This window comes from Protomyctophum parallelum (assembly GCF_964188405.1).
Source record: "Protomyctophum parallelum genome assembly, chromosome: 12".
Taxonomy (NCBI): domain Eukaryota; kingdom Metazoa; phylum Chordata; class Actinopteri; order Myctophiformes; family Myctophidae; genus Protomyctophum; species Protomyctophum parallelum.
The window spans coordinates 14,494,343-14,501,842 of NC_139712.1; the positions used below are offsets into that span (position 1 = coordinate 14,494,343).

The following is a 7,500-nucleotide window of genomic DNA, read 5'->3' on the forward strand; positions in this document are numbered from 1 at the left end:
GTTTGTGCGCGTGTGTGTGTGTGCGCATTCACAGTGAGATATTCCATATATGAGTGTATTTTTCTTAACACTAGTGAAACTATAGTAAAATACGCACATCACTTCGTGGAGGTGCTGGGTTCAAAAAGTAACATATGAAAAGAGAAGGGAACCCGCACACTCAAATGCTCCAAAAGATAAATTTATTGACGACGTTTCGAGCCAAGGCTCTTCATCTGGTCAAAAACTGCTGCTTAACACACGTGACACACACATATTTACAGTGTGTTATCATTGTCACTAAACATCATAAATACATCAAATCAACGAGTCTTAAAATCATAAACATGATCGGTTGCTGTGGACACACGCACGCATGCAGCCACGTACACACAAATGGTCGGAATTGAATTCTCACACACACACACACACACACACACACACACACACACACACGCACACGCACACTACATACAAGCTACAAATATACGTAGAAACATACAGTGTTGTTGCTACAGAGACACACACACACACACACACACAGACTCTTGCGTTCATGAATGAAGTAAACTATACCAGCACTACTAGTGTGCCTCTCGACTGAGCATATCAGTGCTTAACAAATAACATGAAGTACGAAAGGAGGAAGCAAGGGAAAAAAGAGGGAAGAATTGAAGTGATCAGTGACCGAGAAAAAAGACTAACCTTCTACTGCTGATACCAACACTATGCAACGCAGTGCGTTGGTGAACGCAGCTCTGAGTGGGTCTCCACGGCGAGACAGGACGGATCGGAAAGACACTAAAGGACGTTTGACGAGTAACGCCGGTTTTATGCTTTGTTGTATGGCTGTGTCGCTCACTGATTTTCAAGTGGAAAACGTTTTACTTTTCACTTGAAAATCTGTAATCTTCGGATAGCGACACATTGCATGTCAAAGTGTAAATTAGGCTTACGGTTTCGACATGCAGAGATATGGAGGTGGCGCCCTCCAGATTTTATTTTTTCGTATAAAGTCCTGCTAACTTTGTTTTTGTTTTTGTCAAACAGAGAATCTCAAAGTGCCATGGACCATAGACTATATTTGTTAATGCTGTTCACACTTCATTTATATTCCCCATGTGGTGGATTTTAATTCTGTACTAAGCCTTAAAACGACCTCTGGTTTTATCGGAAGGCTGGCGAACTGGCGTTTGTAGTATGGTTTCGTCATACAACGCTACCCAGCTACTGTTTCCTGCATGCTAAAGTCTCAGCTATAAATGTCCATAACATGTCTTCCATAATTATGTGTCTAGTATGCATGGCATCGCATGTATCACTGCTATTAGTAATTCAAGCTTAACTAAGCTAACCAATTACTAATTCAGATGTCATCATAGGCGTTAACACATATCTAGCTAGATAGCATGTAAATATTGAGTTGCCATTAGATGTTACCGCTTATTGCCTGCAGCGTAACTTGTACGTGTACAAAAATGCATACAAACCATTTCTCAGACATTACCTACAGGATAAAATGTGTGCTATGCAAGCTATGTTTACGGTATGCCAGGTATCAACCAGAGAAGTCTTATTTTCAAATTCAGTGGTTCTTAATTGCGGGGTCCGGGGACCATCAGGGGGTCCTCATTTTATCATCATTTATTGATGGGAAGGAAGTTTAGGAACCAAATGGACGGGACGATTCCAGGTCTGTGACTCTGAGAGCAAACAAATAGAGCCAAATGGACCCTTATAGGGGTCCATTTATTTACCCATTTGTACACTCTCTCAGAGTTCTGGCGTTCCGTAGCCTTAATGCATACCAAACTGGGGGTCCTTGAAATTAAATAAGAAACGTTTGGGAGCCACTGATCGATCTACTCTTGTTCCCTCTCTCTCTCTACCTCCTATTTCAGTGGTTCTCAACCTAGGGCTCAGGGGGGCCTCAAAGGGGCCACAAAAATGTTTGAATGAAGAAACGAAGACATCACTCGCTATCTTACTTACTGTCTTGTGTCTTAATCAAAGTATTATTATTTTCTTGTGAAGTCTAGTGTGATGTTTTAGAGCCACCAAGTCTAGATATTTTTATTCTCGCTGTAGGATGGTACAGTACAATGAAGTCAACGAGCCTGGAAGAGTTTGGTGTCGAAGTTCAGCATTCTGCAAGTATTGAGAAGGTTGACAAGGTTGAGAATCACTAATTCTCTCTTCTGTCTGTCTGTCTGTCTCTCGCTCTCTCTCTCTCTCTCTCTTCTCTCTCTCTGTCTGTCTGTCTGTCTCTCTTCTCTCTCTTCTCTCTCTGTCTGTCTCTCTTCTCTCTTCTGTCTGTCTCTCTTCTGTCTGTCTGTCTGTCTCTCTCTGTCTCTGTGTTATCTCTTAACCACATAAACCCTAGCATCTCTATTCTGAGCATGTCATAATAGGCGGACATTTGACAAAAGATTGTGGGAAAATGGCAGATCTATAAGCTCACGAGGCGAGCAACTAGAACGAACGTTTTAGATCGAATCTTTTTTGTCAAAGTGATTAATGGTGCATAGGAAAGAAGTAGGGGATCTATACCAGTCAGTGTAGTATAGTATCCTACCTAGGGTTTAAGTGGTTAAATACAATAATCTCTATGTGTCTATTGAATTGCACTTTTGCACAGACTGTTTTTTCCTTGTAATTCCCTGACAACACGACCTCCAGTCACAGTTTAACGTGTTGCATTGTTTTTGTGAAACGAGGAAATAAACTATTAAAAAATGACCAGATTTTAGTCACATGTATGCATGTCATCTTTGGTTTCCCTCCTACTCTGGTATTTTGGCTACCGTCTTCCACTTGCAGTATCCTTGAGTTCACGAGACAGAAGATATCCATCTGGGTGACCTTGCAGCAAAATGTTATAATAATGGTTATAATAATGGTTCTACCTAAGATGCATCTTATTCTTCCTGCTACTGTACTTAATGTATAGAACTCTAAAAAAAAACTTTAGCTCTGGAAGAATATATATTCAAAGATTTGTGCCGCATTTTTACGATAAAAATAAATAAATAGCAGACCTACAAGCTCGTAGCGCGCCACTCGGTGGCACGCTATGAGCTTGTAGATCTGCTATTTTTCAATAGCTAAAGTATAACATAATGCTTAGTTAAAACACCAAAAGGGGTTCCCGCCCAGAATGGGGTTTAATGTCACGTAGAAAAACGGTCAGCATCACAAGATAAGACATACATTTTCTCACTGATTGTAATTGTCTGTTCTTTATCAGTCTGCACGAGAACCAAGCAAGATTTGCATACCGGTATTCCAATTTAGACTTTCTTCTTAGTATCTTAGCTTTTCCATTATATTTAAATTACTTTCTGGGGTTTTTTTGTGCATTGCCCTGGCCTACGTCCACTCATACAGTATGTACTTGCATAAAAAATGTCAAAAGCATCCGTGGTCCACCCATCTGTCCACTTAGGCCAATAGGCCAACGCGTAGGCTATACGGGATGCATTTTCAATTATTTGGGTGGGCCCTGGCCTGCAGGTTGTAGTGGACATAGGGCAATGTGAAAATGTAGGCTTGGAGGGGAGTTGGAGTACCACCAGACCCATGTGATTGTGATCTCAGCATGGAGCACCACATCGGGAAGGTGGTAGAAAGATTGAGGGGACAGAGGTGTATGAAGAAGAGTAATGGATTACCTAGTCTCTCCAGACAGACTGTGACTAACGAAGGTGCTTGTTTTTCCTTTGTTTTGCCAATGGATACAGTTTTGCTGAAGTTTTTACTCTTTGGAAGAAGCTAAGTTGCCAGCATTGTGTTGGGTTTCGAACTGGCAACCTTGCGGTTACCATCCAGCCACTCTACCCCCGATCCACCGCCGCCTAGCCTCGGTACCAGGCTTTCATTTTTGTTGGTGCAATAATTGAAAGCCTGGAGGAACGCATTGGCCGCTCTGGTCTAAAAGTGGGAGTCAACCCTTCTGGGTGGGCGTCGCTCCAAATGATGTGACGTAACGCTGCACTAGGGGGGAGAGGAGGGGCCGGGGGTGACGGCCAGATCGATGAGATCCAATCAGGGCGTGCGCAAATCTCAGCCACGACCCGCCCCTCTAGACCAGAAACCTAACACGTTAGCTCAGGCTAACCGCCGCCCAATGTGAGAACCCACAGTGCCCTCTTTTCCTTCAAATTTGATTGACTGAGTCAACAGTCTCGAGAGACTAGGTGACAACAGACTTTACTTGACTCAAATCAGATGCAAGAAAATAACGTATGTCCACCACAGAGGACAAAATATTTCCAGAAACGGTTCCCGGGAAGCCTAACATCTCCTTATATCTCTGTTCCTCGTCTGTTTTGTTTGTATATGTTTCACTGCTTTCTGTTTCCATTGTTTATTCCATTTATACATTTTTACCATTAATCTCTCTCTCTCCGTTCTCATTCTTTCTCTTTCTCCATCTGTGTCTTTCTCTCCTGTCTAATTCCCCTCCCCCTTTTTTCATCATCCATATATGATTATATGGGTCATCATCATAATCGGCATGCTAACTTTCCAGGAAGAGAAAGGCTGTACTTTCACATACGGTAGCTTAATTGGAATTCCCATTGACGATGCCATTGCCCACATTGGTATTAAAGCGGGTTTCTGACGACAGCCCACATCTCTGACACAGAGCGAGTTGATGTAAATGGTGCCATCTAAAATAAGCAGTGAGTGTGAGGAGCAGTTATTTAAAGATATCGGATGAAAATGGGTGAAGTCGTGTTCCTTTAAGTGTGTCCCCGCTGTAGGCGTGATGACCCATTTTAACGAGATGAATCAGAACTTCCTGCGTCTGCTGTGAAATGTTGTGTAACTCTGCCTCAAAAGACCGGAGATTCACCAAACTCACCGAAAAGCACACTCGTCATCCCTCACGAAATAAGGGACACCCCCCGCCGGGCGTCCCTTATTTAATAAGAAAAAAGATAGAATTTCACTGCGTGTAACATTTGTCTATTTAACCACTTGAACCCCAGGGAACGTACATTAGTCAAAAAATACCAGGTCTACGCACGTTGTGCGCGTGTAGATCGGCTATTCTTGGCAAAGGGCTTTGGTGTAGACGGCAAAAAGTGGTCCAAAGTACAGAGACAAGACTAGAGGGTTTAAACCTGTACAGTATGTACTGTATAATATGAGCTGTTTGCACTTAGGATGTGTGTCATTGATTGGTAACACAATAAACTGATTTGTGTTTCCAAATAAGGGACAATTCCATATTTCAAGGGACGGTTGGCATTGGCAACCACACACATGACTCACACTCGCAGCCCATATGCACACACAAACTAACACACCCTGACCAGCCAATTGAGCAGGACTTCATAGCTGCTGTCTACTGTGTGTGTGTGTGTGTGTGTGTGTGTGTGTGTGTGTGTGTGTGTGTGTGTGTGTGTGTGTGTGTGTGTGTGTGTGTGTGTGTTCAACAGGTGACCCAGAGGTGACCTGACCCATTACAGACACAACACTGTCCTTACTTTTCAAAGTAACATCAGTCAATGCCTAACAGGTATGCTGGTTATTCAACACATACGTGTGTGTGTGTGTGTGTGTGTGTGTGTGTGTGTGTGTGTGTGTGTGTGTGTGTGTGTGTGTGTGTGTGTGTGTGTGTGTGTGTGTACGCACGCGTGTGTTTATTAGAATCCAAAAGAAAGTACGCACATCTCTAAAAAACTTTCACACACACACACACACACACACACACACACACACACACCTGTGGAATGTAGAATCCATACTAATCCTCTAGTCTAGTACAGTCTAAATTCCCTCACCCTTCGACTACCTGAGGGTGTGGACATTGACGGAGTGTGGGAATAGATAGGTATGTTTGACTGTGGAACTGTGTGTGTGTACTTCCCTGTATTTGAATAAACATGTGTATATTTGACTTTGCGTACATCCCTGTGTTTGGATGTGTAAGTGTGTTTGCATACTGCACGTACGTAGGCCTACTTGGTTTGGGTGATTTTGTGTGCACTGTGGATTGGAACCAGTTCAGTGCGTCCAGTCTGTCACTCTTATTTTCATCTCTCTCTTTACCTCTCTCCTCTATCCTTCCTCCTCCCCAATGTGCCTTACGCGTTAACTTATAATATGAACCTCATACTTGGCATATTATAATAAAGTGTCTCTCATTCCCATTCTGACTGATGTGGTTGAGTTGTTAAGTCATTCTGACCACATGGTTCCAAACTGGAATTCCATTAGAGGCTGTCTGTCTGTCTGCCTGTCTCCCTCCCTGTTTGCTTTGCTACTGTCCGTCCCGTGGAGAGAGACGCTCTAAAGAGCGGACTCCAAACTCTGCACCAAACCTCAAGTTACATGAAATCACTCAAACACATATAGCACTAGTTCACAGCCTGCTGTCTGACACCCAAGACCCAAGAGACATTGAGTCTCTGTCTCTGTCTGTTTACACATCTCTCTCTCTCTCTCTCTGTCTGTCTGTCTGTCTGTCTGTCTGTCTGTCTGTCTGTTTTCCATCTAAACCACACAGGGACGGGCAAGAAAGAACTCTATTGACCCTGGTGTTAAGATGTTACAGTTTCAGTTTGATATCTGTATTGTCACACGACGTTGTGGACATTCGGAATGGCAAGTGGTTCCCTCCATTCTATCTGCTCACCCCCACCTCACCTCACCCTCTTATCTTTGTCCCTCTCTGTTCTCTGTCTTTCCTCATCCTGCAGTTCCTGTTTCTTTCTCTGGGTGGTGAACAACAGTGTTTGGAGTATTTTAGGCAGCAATAAAAGGCAGCTATAGCGTCACTATTAGTGTCATGATATCCATCCTCATCCTCTTCCATATAGTTCTGGTCAGGGGAGGTGAGGCTTTATGAATCTCTGTTATTATGTGTATAAGAAGAGGTTGGAATCTGAATTAGAAATACCATGTTGCCATTAGTGAATTAATCTCCTAAATTAATGTTGTTTCAATGTTCTCATAGCACTCTAAATCACACATGGACACTTTACTGGAGGCCTGTTGTTGATGTTGACAAAACATCCTTAGCACATTCTGTCCAGTAAGCCTGAAATAGGAGCATCTGCTAAATGGCTAAAGTGTAAAAGAGGTCCATGTGGTTCAGTGACATAACCCGTCATTTTTGAGAGGTGCACACCGCTCCAATGAAGGGCTGTGTGTGTCTCTAATATGTCTCTCTCTATGTCTGTCTGTTTAGAGTACGACCTATTGACCCCTGCAGATGATTGGCGTCGCATTTCTGGTCACACACACAGGCACACGAACACACCTACGTGCACACGCACGTACACACCCACGCGCACACACACACAAACAGCCTGCACTGCTCAGTTCACTCGGGTGGGTGTGATTTTAAACAAAACACAGGACTGCTCACAAAGTACACGGACATGCAGTTGAGTGTAGGCTACAGTGCAGTACAGGACTGACGTTAATGGAACAGGACACTGGAGAAGGGCAGACAGCGAACAAAGCTCCCTGCTTTGCATTGAGGAAGCAGGTGTAAAATTAGCCCCA

General features: G+C 43.3%; 1 protein-coding gene across 4 annotated transcripts in view; it reads left to right on the forward strand.

Moving 5' to 3' along the window:
• Positions 1-2,713, forward strand: part of pld1b (phospholipase D1b) — a 109,720-nt gene extending 107,007 nt beyond the window's left edge. For all 4 annotated transcript variants that reach the window (XM_083778475.1, XM_083778473.1, XM_083778476.1 and 1 more), the window contains one exon: positions 1-2,713. This exon is cut by the window's left edge and continues 296 nt beyond it. The gene's annotated coding sequence lies outside the window, so the exon portion shown is untranslated.
• Positions 2,714-7,500: the final 4,787 nt, after the last annotated feature.